This window comes from Gavia stellata, chromosome 1 (assembly GCF_030936135.1).
Source record: "Gavia stellata isolate bGavSte3 chromosome 1, bGavSte3.hap2, whole genome shotgun sequence".
NCBI classification, from domain to species: domain Eukaryota; kingdom Metazoa; phylum Chordata; class Aves; order Gaviiformes; family Gaviidae; genus Gavia; species Gavia stellata.
The window spans coordinates 56,771,825-56,789,410 of record NC_082594.1 but is presented as its reverse complement, the minus strand read 5'-3'; the positions used below and the strand labels follow the sequence as shown (position 1 = coordinate 56,789,410).

Genomic DNA, 17,586 nt, shown 5'->3' with positions numbered 1-17,586 from the left:
CACACCAGAATTTAAGAAATTATGTTTACCATTGACTTATTTACAGGCTGTGTATTTTAATTGGATAATTGTATGCCTGACTAGTTAGCTGTGTATTTAGATCCTTTATTGAAAAACAAAATTCTTCAGCTGCTGACCAACTAACAGCAGGTTCCTCACATAAATACTGAGACTAATCCATTTACAATTTACGAAACTGAGGATTTCAAAGCATTTCAGAAATACTCCTTCCAATAAAGTAAAATTGGTCTACTTTTACTCAAACTTATTCAATAATCTTTTTTTTATTATTCAGTCAACTCTGCTAATACATCAGAATACACTGAACTGCATTAAAATTGTATATTTGTTGCCTTTAAACAAGCTGATTTCTACAGAAAATAATTATCATAATTTCCACAGTGACTAACTAATAAATATTGAATAAAATGTCATTAACAATAGTATTTAAGTTATTTAATTAAGAGGGAGTAGCTAAATGTAAGAATCCATGATAACATCCTAACAATCTCTAACTTAATAGTTACAAAATACTATTTTGCATATCAATATTGACAGGCTGGATTTTTTCCCACCTAATGTCAGGCACGTAACCAAAGAATATAAAGGAAGAAAATACTAGTTCTAAGAGTTATTTTCTCCTCTACAGTTAGTAAGGAAAAACAGCAACATCCTGAGGTCAATTCGTGTGACTGGTGATGGGAACTGCTTTCTGGAGATGCTTATCTCTTTTCATTGTGTATTGAAGAAGCCTATGGCAAATACATTCCACACCTACATACCTTGGTTAACCTAAAGTTAGGATCATCTGAAATTCTGTTGAAGAATAAGACTTTTTTGCTTAATGAACCAGACTAGCTGAGCTAACCCAAGGGGCCTCCATGTTCAGAGCAATGCAATTTTGAATAAATCTCTATAAAAATAAATAAGTCAGCTTTCATCTACAATTCTTAACTGCTTATTTTAGTAAGGCTTCTGAGATATTTTTTCCTCTGATAAGAAATGTACACTAAAACTTGTGTAAAGTGTATAAAACTTGTATAAGAGAAAGAAGAATGCATTTTTTTTCCTGTTACAGAAACAAAGAGGTAAGAAATCTTTCAATTTGTGTAATTAATCTCTAGCTCAGAAAGTAAGTGTTAGTCTCTTGAATAAATGGTTGAAACTTTATTATTGCATGTATATAATATCAGACTGACAAAAATCTTTTTAAGTACTCTTAAGTACACCACATTGTAAAGCAGCGTGACTGATAAGGGTGCAGAGAAAAGACTACATGATCAAACAGCTCTTTCCCCCTCGCACTATGGCCAGACTAGTGTAGGCTGTTACTTCCAACTACAGCTCTGCTTTGAACCTCGTGAAAAGGGGGCTGAAAATACACAGCCTACCATTCCTGAGGCAAAAGAGATTTCTCTCACAGTAAATCAGTTTATACCTTTCTGACTACACCAGAATATAATTTATGGAACAATCTGAAGTCAATTCTCTCATTAGCTAAACCACATGCTTTGAGATGAGACCCATTAAAATGCTCAGGCACATCCCGAAAATGGCCATTTGTATCTACTGAGGCAGTAACTCCTTTGCCAGGTTCATTTCATGCTCTGTAACAAAAAGGAGAACGCAGCAATCTATCAACTCTTAAAAAAAAAAAAAGAAAAAAAAAACCCCTAATGAAAATTATGCTCCCAGGGTAAAAAATAACCACTCCCCTTCTCCAAATTAATAATATTCAAAGGCAAATCTACCTGGCTAAATGGAACATAACTATTTGGGAACTACAAAATACCAAGGCAGAACTCTATTAATATTCAAGTAACACATTTATCTGCACATTTTTTCTGGTGGGGATATTTGCTTTAAGACAAAAACTCTTTTACAAATAAAAAACCTCTTTTACAAATACCTCAGCTTTATTCTCCTAAAATTACACCTGTTTTCAGATCCCACCAGCAGCAAACTCTACCATTTGAATATTGACAGGAGCAGTTCTTGGATGCTTCATGCCTGATACCTACCAATGTCTATTTCTGACCCATTTCACTCACAATAAAGGGACAAGGAAGTGAGATTTTAACTTTTTTTCCCTCCTTATTGCTCACTGCCCACCATTTCATTTGAGGCAACTACTCAAAAATCCTCACCTTTACCTCATGCCAAAAAATCAGGAAATACCTTTGACAGCAATCAGAACAAAATTAGTTGCATGGGGATATAGATTCCTATCCTGGGAAAAGAGTAAGTCAATAATATTAATGCTGACAAAAATTTAAACAGGCAGACTGAAATGTCTATAATTAGGCATTTCTTGTCTCAGAAGGTACTAACCAACAGCTGCAAGTTTCTTACTTATTAAATTTGTATTTATGTTGTAATGTTACTAATTTAAAGGTTCTTTTCCCTAATGATTGCTAAGAAAATCATATTGCAATTCTGTTATAAGTATGTGTAGCAGCTGAAATCTAGAAACCATAGAATTCCTCTCCTCTTTTGTCATGTCACCTGTTCTTTAATTTACAAGGCCTCCTTATTCTAATAATGAATAATCTACATACACCTGGAGCAACAGATTAAAGAGGACATTTTCCATTTCAATTGAACAGCAGTCCCACTTTTTATAGTCTGACTTCAGGAAACTGAATTATGAAGCACCACATTTTACACATAAAGGAAATTAAGGTTGATTCTGTCTCATTTTAATCTTTATCCATCATCTGCAAAATTAGGGTTCTGATCACTGAGATATTGTATACTTGGATGAATACAGGTTATGCAAGAGGAAACTATAATTGTGAGTTTAATCAGATATTTTTGGTAAGAAATAACTACTATAGATCTATGTGTCAGGCAAAAAGTAACCTTCTGGGCTCTTAAGGAGTGCATTGTCACTATTCTTGACTTCTCTAATGAAATCCTAACCAAGATAAATAAGTATCAACTTAAAGAGTCATTTAAAAATGTGAACTAGAAGTTAATTTAAAAAAAATTAAATATTACAAGCAAAATGCACAGGTGTGTTTTCTGCAGTTGAGCGAAAAGCAAAGAAAAGAACGTAAGACTTTTATTACAAATGTTGGCAAGAACACCTTATGTAATTACCATCTTTGGGTGTACCGGAAGTTTCATTAAGTTCGTGGTATGTCCACATTATCAGGCAGTTTTAACTTGGACTAGTTACAGGCTGGTCCATGCATTGAATGGCCACTAGTGGTTCTCTCTGTTCCCTCTCCTTTGCTGGAGAGAGACTGTGAGCTCTAGAACATGATTCAACCTGCACAAGATATGAATTCCCCCTAGAGGTGCCTATTTTTCTCCAGGGATTGAAGAAACAGCATCAGGTCACTCTATTTTTAACTTAGTTACCTCAGATAAGTGCCTATCCTAGGCAATATAAATTTATTGTTATTAAATATCACTCTTGATCTTAGCTTCCAAAAGCCCCTTTCCTCTACTTTTTCCACATCAAGCATTCTGCTTCTTAGCAACTTCTCAACTCATTTAATATTCTCTGCACTATAAGCCCTTAACTTTTCTTGCTAATAAACACATTTCTAAGCATTTGCATCTACGAAAATTTCCATTCTTCTCACCCCTGTCCATTACCACTTTCACGTTGAACATAGCATTATATGTGAGTATCTTAGAGCATTTAGGAAACATTTTACTTCTGAAGCTTTTCGGATCATGCTGCAAATACATGTAGGTAAAAGCATAATAGTGAAAAATTACTCCATTAGAATGCATTTGTTTATTCTCACTGTTTTTAAAGGATGTCAACCTGACAGCATAGCGGACTCGAGTCCTTACTCACTGATAAAAACGAGCAAGAAAATGTGACTCTCAGCATTGCTTCAGCTATGACCCAATAAGACAAAACTGAAGCTACAAAAGTTAAATCTTGTATTGGGTTTGCATAGCAAGGTTTTTGTAGCAGGGGAGGGGGCTACAGGGGTGGCTTCTGTGAGAAGCTGCTAGAAGTTTCTCCTATGTCCGATAGAGCCAATGCCAGCCGGCTCCAAGACGGACCCGCCACTGGCCAAGGCCGAGCCCATCAGCGATGGTGGTAGCGCCTTGGGGATAACATATTTAAGAAGGGGGAAAATGCTGCTGCGAAACAGCAGCCAGGAAAGAGGAGTGAGAATAGGTGAGTGAAACAACTCTGCAGACACCAAGGTCAGTGAAGAAGGAGCGGGAGGAGGTGCTCCAGGCGCCGGAGCAGAAATTCCCCTGCAGCCCGTGGTGAAGACCATGGTGAGGCAGGCTGTCCCCCTGCAGCCCATGGAGGTCCATGGTGGAGCAGATATCCACCTGCAGCCCATGGAGGACCCCACACTGGAGCAGGTGGATGTGCCCCGGAGGAGGCTGTGACTCCGTGGGAAGCCCGTGCTGGTGCAGGCTCCTGGCAGGACCTGTGGACCCGTGGAGAGAGGAGCCCACATTGGAACAGGTTTGCTGGCAGGACTTGTGACCCCGTTGGGGACACACACTGGAGCAGTCTGCTCCTGAAGGACTGCACCCTGTGGAAGGGACCCATCTTGGAGCAGTTTGTGAAGAACTGTAGCCTGTGGGAAGGACTCACATTGGAGAAGTTTGTGGAGAACTGTCTCCCATGGGAAGGACCCCACGCTGGAGCAGGGGAATAGCGTGAGGAATCCTCCCCCTGAGGAGGAAGAAGCGGCAGAAACAATGTGTGATGAACTGACCGCAACCCCCATTCCCTGTGTCCCTGCACCGCTCGGGGGGAGGAGGTAGAGAATTCAGGAGTGAAGTTGAGCCCGTGAAGAAGGGAGGGGTGGGGGGAAGGTGTTTTTAAGATTTGGTTTTATTTCTCATTATCCTACTCTGATTTTGATTGGTAATACATTTCCCCAAGTTGAGTCTGTTTTCCCCGTGATGGTAATTGCTGGGTGATCTTCCTGTCCTTATCTCGACCCATGAGCCTTTTCTTATATTTTTCTCTCCCCTGTCCAGCTGAGGAAGGGCAGTGATAGAATGGTTTTGGTGGGCACCTGACATCCAGCCAGGGTCAACCCACCACAATCTACATAGTGCAGAAAACCTAAAGTAATTTTCTGTACTTGTTGACTGAATTTTTTCCTCTGTATTAAGATTACCTTCAAAGATACTGGACCAAAGAGTTCTTTCTGTGATCTATGTACACACATATCAACATTTCACGTAGTGCAGTAAATATCCATCAGATGGTAACAACATGTAGTCATTACAAGCTCAAATAGCAAAATTTGTATGCTATTACCTGCAGCTAGATTGTGTGCCCATATGCATATACACTCTAGTTCTCTCTTTCTATTTGCATGCTGAAATATATTTGAGCATAAACACAGGTGAGTGGACCTCAACAGCCATTAATTTGTGCAAAGGGAGATAGTCCAATTCACCTCGCATATAACACGATGAGTTCTCCCACTACTTTAGTTGCCAACATGGCATTCCGTGAATCTGTATGAGTGTGCACACGTGCATACATGAGTGTGAAGACAGGACAAGAGAAAAAAGCGTTGAAATGGATCATCACTTGATTTAGCAGTAAGCTCATTCACTTTATGGAGATCTAATCTTTCCTTGATAGGTACTTACTCCTCCTACTAAGGAGCAATACATGGTCACCAGGAAAAGAATTTTGATCATGAAAAAAGAAAATAATTCAATACATTTAGTTAACACATTTCTTTCTTCCACCAAGTGACAGTCTGTTCTATGTCACATCTTAGCCAGCAATAAGAATACCTCAGTGCTTTACACACCCCACTGCGTAGGTCCTACCTCACTACATCAGCACTATTAATGCAATATATCTGTCAAGGCTTATTAAAATTCTTTTTGATGTGTATCTTGGCTCATAAACCTCCACACTGTATTGATATTGCCTAAGGGAATGTCCTTGTAGCACTGAATCTCTGCAGATGGGATGATAAAAGAGAAATGTTCAAAACTTTAAAAAGTTCAGTCTCTAGCAGAGCTTTCTTTTCCAACGCCTCTTTTGTGTTTTGCGTTGTCACTCTACAGCTATCGTTCAAAAAATGGCTTACAGAACATTTTAACTCATAGAGAAAAAAACTTTCTTAGCAATAAATAATTGATGGATAAAAAGCAGATGATGGATCTCAATCCATTTTCATAGATATACCCTTTTCAGTGCTTTGTATACATGCTGTGCCTGTACCAATCCTTCGGTAGCAAACAAACCCTGGCAGCCAGTTCACTCACTAGAGTGAGGAAGAATTTACCAAGTCAGTTGGAGAAGTGAATTTTGTTCATGTTCTTCTTCATGCATGTAATCTCTTCTGCTCTTCTATTTGTAATTAATTGCCACAGGGCACAGGAATTGCCCTTAGGACTGCAAACACTGTGCTCCCCCATTTGGAACATGCCTCTGGTGGCAGGTGATGCTACACGCTTCAGAAACATATTAAACTTTTACAGTGTGTTTAAACTAAATCACATGGGTGAAATTTCACTGATGATAATTTTATGTGAATTTAACTACATATACTGGTAGTCTATAAACATTTTACCTATGTTACCTTGTAGTGCTGTTCTTATGCCTTTAAATGGTCATTTCTTGACTGAAAACCTGTTATTCCACCCGAATTTCCTCAGCAATAAGTTTCCACCAGTAAGTTCTTCAGTCTCCTTGTAAAAGCCTCTGCCTTAATAAGCTTTGTTTTCTACCTGATTTTATACAGATCTGAACAATCAGACTCTAATCAAGTTCAGATTGAAGTCTGAGGCTAAAGTACTTTTTACTGATTCAGGAGGGAAAGTGGGAGGAGGGAGATGGAGGCACAGACTGAATCTTAAATAGAGAATCAACCTTTACCTACAAAAATATGCACTCTACTGATATATGTACATTCACAGTGTTTCAGTACTATGCTAAGTCTGGAAGACATTTCTCTCAGAAGCAGTTTTGGGGAATCAGACTGAAAATAAGATATGTCCATAGGATGATTTCTTTGGGGTCAGCGTAAAAATAAGACAGTTGAGTAATTTCGGGTTTAACATTTACCTCTCCTACTCCCTGCCTCCCCTTTCTTTTTATTTTTAATAAACCTTATGGTATAATTTTTTTTTCACATTTTGGACACTTTTTAAATATTCCTGTAACTATATATATAAGACTGTAAAATAAAATGGAAGAAAAAGTAAGTGTATAATAGTAGAGATTGGTAGCCAGCTTTCTCTGTTAGCTTTGGAGACTCCAGAGCATAAATTAATCTGCAAGCATTCTTCACTCAAAATTTCAACTCTGATTTAAGTGAAAACCTAAATTGCATTCATTTCCAGTTGGTACATTCTGTCTTTTAACTGCTAATGCTACATACAATGAATTATGTAACAAAGGCATTGTGGGACATGGTTTGGTGGGCATGGTGGTGTTGGGTTGATGGTTGGACTTGATGATCTTACAGGTCTTTTCCAACCTCAGTGATTCTGTGATTCTGTGAATAAAAAAGTCGTATCGAATTAAGAGATTTCTTTAACCTCATACTTATGGCCAGGAAACATCCTGAGGGCTCCCAAGAGAACATAAGTTTCGAGGATCAGTGCGGAAGTTTCTGACAGCAGTTTTTCCTCTGGTTTGGTTTCTATATGTTTTTCTTGAAAAGCAGATGTGTACTGTTCTTTACAAACAGATATGTGATGATGAAAGGTACACAGGTGCTTATCTTTCCTACAAAACTACATCTTATGCGTGATGGATAGGTTGCCAGGATGGATAGGTTGCCAGGAGCTTTCTGGACATCTTTCAGTTCTGTCTTCCTATACTCTATGTGGTAGCAGGTTACTCCCTTGAAGTTTACCTTAAGATCTCCAGGACTAAAGGCCACAGTGTGCCTTGAGCTGTCTCTGTGCTGGATTTCAAACTAACTGTTAAAATAGCCACCACTTGTCCAAATAAAATATCCGTGTAAATTCAAAACTAACACTCAGATTGGAAGAAAACTGATTTTTTCATTCAGCCTATCTTTTGCACAGTAGTGTACAAGATTAAATTGTTGTTTCAAATAAACAATGAATTGACTGCCACTCTAATATTTATATAATCAGGTAAAGCCAACAACAACAAAATAATAGACTTAGCCTGAAGACATCAGACACATAAATACCTCTAACAGTTCCCTCCTCCACTGGGAAATGGGCAAGTATAAAAGGCATTGTGGCCAGATCTGAAAAGAACATAGCAACCTGATAGGGAAAATTGCAGTCATGGCAAGAGGCTGGGTGTGGAATTCACAAGGAGGAGTTTGTCATCTAATACAGGTTTGGTTTCTGGTATAGTGAAAGGGCAGAGTTAGGCACTGATGGCCACATATATGTGGGTGAGAATTAGGTCAGACTTACTCCAAACTAAATCCCTGTTCCATCAACACTGAACACCATAGAGATTAAAGAAGATGGTGCTTGAACTGAGAAGCTTTTTCTTCTATGTTTCCACGGCTCCTAGGCCTGAGCTGGTTTGAGTTCATACAGCTTAGATGCCACAGGCCGAAGCTGGTCAATTATTGGATTCCCCAGAACAGAGAAGACCAAGTGCTTAGATCCATATGCATTCACTTGTTTCGGGTCATGTCTGAAAAACAGGGTTCATAACAGCTGCTACAGTATGCCATAACATCACAGTGAGTGGGAATACTGTTGAGCCAGTAAACTGCTGAAGAGAAGAATGTAGTTAGTAATTTCTCTCTTTCTTGTACTTAAATGCTGAAGGCTACTTTTGTGAAATTCAGATCCATATCTTTGGTGGCTCAGGCTTCCCTCTACCAACTGGATGCATAAAACCTCCGTTAAAATAGAACAATTAGATCAGTGACTTCTGTTGTGGAGAGAACCACTGATGCTTTAGCATAACAGCTCAGCATGCAGAGCACTTACTCAGGAAATGCGAATTAAGTGTACTAGCCCTGCTCAGCTTTGTCAGCTTGCCAGATATTGCCTTATACACACTTGCTTTTGGATCCATGGATAATGCCAACATATGGATGTGAATGAAAGAATCATGGGATGAAAAGTACAAAAGGCAAGTGTAGATGCAATTCTGTTGCTTGGTGATACTGAAAATCACCTAAGCAGGGGTGAAGTGGGGAGTCTCTAAATGCTTCCTGAATAAATCCAGTAATTTCTCCAGTGGTGCATTCATGAAAAATCAATAAACCTTCTGAAATCAAAGACCGGAAGTCAAACTTGCACAGTACTGGGACAGACCTCAACATCAAAATGTCTCTGGCAGTTTTAAAAGCAAAACCATTTTCAAGAATGGGAAAGTTGCTCTCAGGCTAAAACTGCTCTGAGGTGTTGGGGAAAGGCAAAACCTTGTTTGCTAGCTGCCAAAGGATGGCGAACCATTATGAAGGACAAGCAGACATTTATTGTGCTAAAATCCTCTCTCTATACACTTAGTTTCTGCTCTTGGCCCTGTAATGGTGATGGATGTGTATAGCTGAGGTCAACTAAATCCTCCCAATCTTACTTAAAGCTCTACTTTTCCTCTGTTTTGTCTGGTACATTTAGTTTTAACTCAAGAAATGAATTCTTCCTAAGGGCTTTAAAAAAAAAAAACAACGAGAAGGAGGAAAGGAGAAGAAGAAGGAAGAGCGATGATAACCTTAGTCATGTGGACTGAAGAAAAATGAAATTTTCTCTTCAGAAAAGATTATGGTGAAAACTCAGCAAGCTTGTGGCATAAAAACTCCCATAAGAAACAGACACTGGAGGATGGGGATAAGTTTAAAATTTTACAGATGACCAGAACTATTATTTTCCTGACAATGAAATGTTTCATTTTTTATTCCTGTGTTCATACATTCTTTCTTTTGTTTGATGTATTTTGAGATGCAAGACTTAAGCAGACAATGAATCCAACTGTCACTGACCTCTGAATAACTGAGAATTGAACTTAGATCCGTATTGTTGATTTCAGACTTCATTATTTTAAAGTCTCAAAGAAATTTGACTTTTTCAATGTATTGCTGATGATTTTGTTGACTATAACACTTAAGCAGATATGCATTTAAATTCCAGTTAGTATTCCTGATGAGTTTTAGTTAAATCAGATATTTCCTTGACTAACATTTTCTGTAGAAACCTGGAGGCAGAAGAACCTGTTAGTTTTTGTGCTTCTGGCTCACATGAGAAATAATATGAATTGTTTTTATCAAATCACGACTGGAAAACAGTGCTTCCTTAGGTTGCCTTCAAAACAGGATGAAGACAATTTGTAAAAAGAGTAATTCTAAAAAGTCAGCATGTTGCAAGATGATATAGATCTCCTTGCATTGCTTAACCTTCAGACTTTTTAATCTCCTTCCTATTTCCATTTTATTCTTCTGAATTTTCTTTTACTCTCCCGTGCTAAACCAGCAAAAATGTAAAACCTGCTGTAAGATTAATTACAGAGAAGGTCTAAATCTAGCAGGGTCAGCAAGCTCCTAGGTGAGCTTTGCTACTTCACCATTATTTTTATCATGACTTGGCTGTGTATCATGATATGCATTAGGACACATCCTTTGTTCTAGGAATTCCTCCGAAAAAGTCCTAGATTTTCTCTTTACATAGCTTCTGCAGGTGCCATATCAACATCTTTTACAGGTGGGAAATACAGCTAGTATGAAAGCTTTGACGGATTGTGTGTAAAATGTGCTTTTCATCAATCCTAAAGAAAACCTTGAGTTGAATAATTATTTTTCTAATGTGTTATGACAGTGTTTAATGACATTGTTAAACTAAAATACTTTCATTTTGGTTCTTAATATATAGGTAGAAGTTTCACGTAAAGCTGAACTAAAGGGTATTTTCTGTGCCATAGGCATTTAAAAAAACCCACAAACTGAGCAAAAGCACTGTAATCAGAAGATCTTTGCTTATGAGTGATACAAAGAATCCAGGAAGACAGGACTACTGCAAATTTTGAGATACTAAGTGGTACATAGTAGGAGTAAACCAGGTTGGTGGTATACCTACTTAAGGGATACTGAGCAAGACTGAATGTCTTACTGAGCAGTATGACTCAGTTAAACTCCAGTTATTAAGGTCAGTACAAAGCTAGCTGAATGAAATTTAAGGACCTAAGTAATGGAGAGGCCAGGCTGGATTATATCTGACAATTCTAATAGATAGGACATGACGACAGCTTTTGCAGACCTCCTACCTCTGTTTTCTTTTTGTTGGAGTCACTGTTTCATTTCAAGCCTTTTCTCCTGAGCTGCCCTTTTGGGACATCTGATGCTCCAGTGCACACAAAGTGGAAAACAGATCAGTGCACCTGCAGTAAGTCTAGGATATCTGGTTTATTTTCCCATGAAATGTCTGCAAATTAACTAGATTGGTTTATGTCCCTTTTCTTTCCAAGAAAGGAGGAAGGATTTCCGGCATAGCTAGAGAACCTCAATTCAAAGGGTACCTCCCACAAAGCACTCCTGTGTAGATACCATTCACTCTTGCTTCCACGCCACAGACATCTCTGAGCCCTGAATCCCCCCCCTGGATAGATAATCCCTGGACTCCCTGCCTGAGGAACACCAAGGGACAGGAAGAGGAAAAAAGAATGTGGCCCATTCATGGCATGGTATGATCCAGTTCTTTGAAAGATATATTAATTCAATTAAAACTCAAAGAACGAATGACTGAAAAAACCTTAAAACAACAGACACAGAAGCAATCATAAAAGCTGTGCTTGCCCAGCTGGGCTGTTTCTAAACTAGCAATTTGAACAAAAGATTAAAGTTTAGTGAAAACCATAGTCCTTTTTAGATCTCCTTTCCCTCTATGACTTTAACAAGCCAAATCTCTTCAGCCAATGAAGTTAAAATATACGGGGCACAGAGCTCTTTATCTGTCACACCCTGCAAATCACATTTTCCAGCATTAAAGTACCATTCGTTGTGGCTTTTAATTACCTGACTTATCAGCATGTCATATTTCTCCCCCCCCACCCCCCCACAATAATTGCATTCTGAATTAGTGTGACATTCAATATTGACCTTTATTTATAGCTCTCACCAACTGTCGAATGTTTATTTATAAACCATGAAAAGCAGAGTTTGTAAGAATATTGATTCAGCGTATTAGAAAAGCAGTGGCCTGGCATTCTGTGAGTAGAAGTAATCACGGGCAATTACTAGAGACTGCTTTTCACTACTAATCTTGGGTTTAACCTTATAATTGTATTACTGAATTTGTTTCACTTTGCCCGTATATCACCAGGTTCCTAATAAGAAGTCTGATATAAACATAATTTAATAATATTCAGGGGAAGAATGGTCTTAATTGGTTTAAAAAAAGGGAGACATATATCCTATGCCAAGCAGTGAGAAAAGTATTGTAACAGCCTTTTTTATTTTGCAATAAATGATAATTAATATTTAAATGCATTAATGAAATAAGTTCTTAGTGGCTGGGTCACAAATCTTTGATGTTTATGCCACTAACAAAATCACTAACTGCTCCTAATGATGCCCCTGAGCTAAGCTTCACTTTACTCCTGGTATAAAAACTACTTTGGTTGCCGGTAGCATGAATTTGCAAGTGTGAAAGGGAAAGTCAAGCTAAAAACAATTCTTGTCCTTATCCCAGTATATAATGGGAAAAAAGTGGCCAGATTCAGAAAAAATCCCAGACCACAAAACAGCCAAGCTTAGAGAAAAGCAAAACTAGCAAACAATAACTAAACCCCCAGATCTATGCAAATGGGAGTACTCTGCGCTCACTTGCTGTTCCTAGTGAGCCAGATTCAGCGCAAAAGCCAATGAAGATGTAACTGCGTGCCTGGGATCAAATTAGAGCTCTGAGCAGCAGTGGGGTAATGACAGCTGGCTAATGACTGTGCTTTTGCATAGGACTGACCATACTTCATTGTTTGCTTTTTTCCTACTAAAGTCGTATGTTCTCAGTATGAATTTACCCAGGTTAATACATGACATCAGCACAAGTCATGCTCATGAAACATAAAAATTGTGCGGTTTTTTCCTCCTGATTTCTATAGCTTTTCATGAAAAGTATATCAAAAGAAAATGATTCCAGGAAAAATTTTCTTTGGGTGGAATGCTATCCTGACGGGATAATGCCCTGTTAGGGCAACAGTACTGCCTGTACAACTAGTACCTTCTTTTTGACAAATTTGCATCCACTTAGGGATTTACACTTAGTTTGAGTCTTAACCTTTTCTTGGGAACAAGTTCTATTTTCTACATGCTGTGTTTGGTTCAGAACTCTTCCTTATTTAATGAAAAAATTCTCCAGTGCAACAAGCTTTGTAATTGTTGTAATTCAGTTATAAATATATTTGTGAAAAGTATTTCAGGAGTCATAAGCTCCTGGAAAGTCATAAAGACCCTCCTTTTTTTAAATTTTAATTGCTTTATCCTCCCCGTTTTTTTCCTGCTTACATTTTCCACCACTCAATGACAGTTCAAAGAGAGTATTATGATCACTGGGAATGTTTTGTTTGGAGTCAGAGAGAATAACTTAGCATTATTTACTTGTAAAGTATCCAGAGCTCAGACATAGTAAAAGATGAACATGAAAAATATGCATACATCTTTTCTATCACATTATGGCAAATCACAGCTGACAGCAACTTCAGACATATTTTCAGTAGTTTCTTCACTTTAACATTAAATACTAAATCACAGCTGGTCAGGAAGGTTTGGGTTTTTTTTTCTCCTAGAAAAAGTTGAGAAAAACAAAATATATTTAAAAACATTGATATTTGAATATGCTATATTTTTATGGGGGAAAACAAAAGAATAGCACATTTTTTCCCACCAAATGGTAACAAAGCAGAAAAGCCTATTCTACAGGTTTTTAGGATCTGACAAATCAGTAGAAAAACAGGTGGTAGAAAATTTTACCAATTATTTCTGAGCCTGTAGCTTAGAAAGTCCATAAACATCTACTAGGTATAGCTTAAGAACGTATACTAGGTGAGAAGCTCTGCTCCTGTACTGACCTTTAAACTATTGGGCACTGAGGTAAAAATCAACTAAACAGACCTTTGGTGTGCCCAGAATGGCAGTTCTTACATTGAGTATTACATATTGAAGCTGCCTCAGGGGAAGTTCAGATTGGACATTAGAAAAAATTCTTCACTGAGAGGGTGGTTGGTCACTGGAACAGGCTCCTCAGGCAAGTGGTCACAGCACCAATCCTGTCAGAGTTCAAGGAGCATCAGGACGACTCTCTTAGTCATATGGTTTAGTTTTAGGTAGTCCTGCAAGGAGCAGGGAGTTGGACTTGATGATCCTTATGGATCCCTTCCAACTTGAGATATTCTAGGATTCTACGATTCTTCTATATTAATGAATACTTCTCATTTTTCTCACTTTAAGAAATAACTGTAATTACATTTTGTTCATATGCACACACAGCTTTATAGAGCATATAGAGTTTAGTGAGCTGAAGTCTACTCAAGCCAGTGGAAATACACTGCATTGAGTGGACATTTAACAAGCCCTTAGCAAACATAGATTGACAAATGTTTAATGTATGAGAAATAAAAAGATTTTTAAAATCTCTGAAAATTAAAAAGTGCAATTGGACTTTGAGATTATGAAAACAGTGTTCAACTAAAACTGCACAACTTCAGATAGATGGAACCAACTACATCTGCTTACGATTGAAAAATTAGATTAGAAAAAATTACAAAAAAAAGACATGTTCTAACCACCCTCCCTCCCCATTTGTCTAAATAGGACTTATCTAAATTATAATCTCACTGGCATAATCAAATAGGAAAATACTATTGTAAGAGGAAAATGTTTGGGGTATGTGTTGCCTATTTTGAGTGTGCTTGACTGGCTACTTCATTGGAAAAAGAGGGGAGTATAGCTCTTTTGCAAGGAATACACTGACTGCATTGTTTTCAGTCAGTACCAACATTACACCCTCTCTGAAGAGAAATCTTCAGAAAGGATGGATCCCTGATATTTGATAAGGAACAAATCCTTCTGAGTGTGTGACCCACAAACTCCTTTACAGAAACGGGCCAGAAGAGGCTGAGAAAGTAAATTAAAGGCCCAAAGGAGTTGTTGTTACCAACTTTCTCATTAATAAATCTCCTTCCCATGGTGTTTAAGGTGTAGGCTCAACTTTTTTCTATGTGAGTGGCCTTTGACAGTGGCAGTTCAGTAAGATAATGGGTCCACAAACAGAAAGCAAAAAATCTTTTTAGCTTGTGATGTTGCAGCTAGGAGATCCCCCTCTGTTCCCATCCAGTGCAGACAATGGACAAAGATTTCTGTAAAAGAACTGCAACAATTCTTCTTTTCATTTCCCTTGACTTACCCAGATGTGGCATTCTTATCACAGAATCTCTCAGTATTAGAGTAGAACGAAAATGAAATCTGTGCTGAATCTGGATGACTTCCAAAACAGCAACAAAAAATATTTACCTGCCTCTTTTTTGGTTGCAAAGTTATGTGCTAACTCTAAGGAATGGTTGCAGTCTTTTAAAATGAAGTTTAAAGAAAAGGATTTGTCATTTTCTACAGTAGATAGACCAGCATAAAAATCCACAGTTACGATATGATCACAAAAGCTTGGTTCTCAGAGCAATCACAGCCTTTCCACAGGATACTTATTAATCTTGAACATTTGGTGTCACTTGGGGTTCTTCGCATGTGCCTCATGACACTGCATATGACACAAAGTCCCTAAAACCAGCAATCATTTACTATTTGCTATGGGTATGAATATAGCCACTGAGATTTTAATACTTAAGTCAGTCTTGCAATCAAAGCATATTCTACATTTAAGTAAAAATGTTCATTTCATGAATCTTTTAATAGGATCATAGGGTAATTCGAGTTGGAAGGGCACTCAGGAGATCTCCAGTCCAAAATGCTTCTCAAAGCAGGGTCAGCTCTGAACTCAGACTAGCATGACCGCGTCATCTCAAAGGCCTTTGTACAATCAGGACCTCCATGGATGGAGCCTGCGCAGGCTCTCTGGCCAACTGATCCACTGCCTGAGCATCCGCATGGTGAAGTTTCTCCTTATATTCAGTCTGAATTGGCCCTTGTTTCAACTCATGCCCATCATATCCCACCATACCCCACTATGAAGAGCTTTGCTGCATCTCCTTAATGACCTCCTTACAGGCACCAGGGCCTGCTGCTAGGTGGCCCTGAAGTCACCTCTTCCGAGGCTGAACAAGCCCCAGTCCCACAGTCTCTCCTCACAGGGCAAGTACTCCAGTCCTGACCATGCTGGTGGCCTCCACTGAACTCACCTCAGTTTGTCAATGTCTTTCTTCTATGGGCAGGGCCCAAAACTGAACAGAGTATTCTAGACGTAGTCTAAGAGAGTATCATTATTTAGGTATACATAAAACAAAGAACCTGTACTGTATCTTGCACCAACCACCAAGAACTTTTAAAGATTTTAGTGTGTTGCTTTCATGTTAAAAGAAAAAACTAGAAGCATTATTGAGGTATTGTTATCGTCTTCAAGTGACACTACAAAAAGGCTCACTTTATGGTTACAGAGCTAGTAGTTCTCATTATAGGATCATAGGATCATTTAGTGATCTTGTGATAAGCCCTGTTCTTGAAAGGGCTTATGTGCCCAAAACCCAGGAGGCGAGATGAAAACATTTCCTTGGTATGTGAGAGGGGAGACACCTGCATATTCTGTACAGTCACGTACATACGCAGGGAAAGTTACATCTCAGCAGACAACTCATGCCTTAATCTGTTCGGCATTCACAAATTACACATCTATTACACGAATTACATAGCTTACTCCCTACAGTCTGATCCAGTCAATGCAGCAAGACCTAATGCCTACTGACAACAGTGACATCAGAGCTCAGCACGTTCACTTAAAACCTGACCCACAGGGACATCACCGCTCTTCAGAAGAAATTTGGGGCTCTAGATATATGCGTTCTGCACACTTGGAGTCTAAACAGCGGTATTGGTCCCCAACTAGAGTAGACGGGCTGGGATTTCATGGCGATGCACTCCCACTGTTCAGAAAGCGCTGCAAGAATTGACAGTGCCAGAAAAAAAGGGAAGGCAAGCCTGCAGCCCAGGAAGGCATTTGGGAGGAAGAGACCTCGTTTCAAGCTGGATAACCAGGATCACATATTTTATTCACCGACTTTTAAGTGCAAAATGACCCATTCCTCCCATGCATAAAATCTGGCTCTCACTTGTTGACTACCTCTCCAGCTTCATGACTTCTGAATTTGTAATTGCGAAATATCACATCATAGAGGATAAGAAAAGTTTAGAAGCCTCATCTTGTTGTGTGCTTGAATTGCAGTCTCCTCTACAATGTATCAACTGTACTTCTACCTCACCTTCTGGATGTGGTTTAAATGAAGCAAGAGACCCAGTCCTCCTAATGAAGAGGAATGGCTTAAGCTTGTAAATGCAGGAAGTACTGCAAGGGGCAAGCATCAAAATCATGCATGCACTTACTGTCCAGAAGTGAGTATTTGGGCATTTCATGGTGGGTCTCACTAGAGCACTTCAGAATTCAGAATACAGTTAAGGTCCAAATACACTACAGACTAGGACTGTGAAATAGCCAGATCACAGAATAAGTATCTAGTTGGAA

General features: G+C 38.6%; 1 protein-coding gene across 1 annotated transcript in view; it reads right to left on the bottom strand.

The window, feature by feature from the left end:
• The window catches only part of GPC6 (glypican 6), a 791,687-nt gene that overhangs the window by 341,189 nt on the left and 432,912 nt on the right, over nt 1–17,586 (bottom strand). The window lies entirely within an intron of this gene.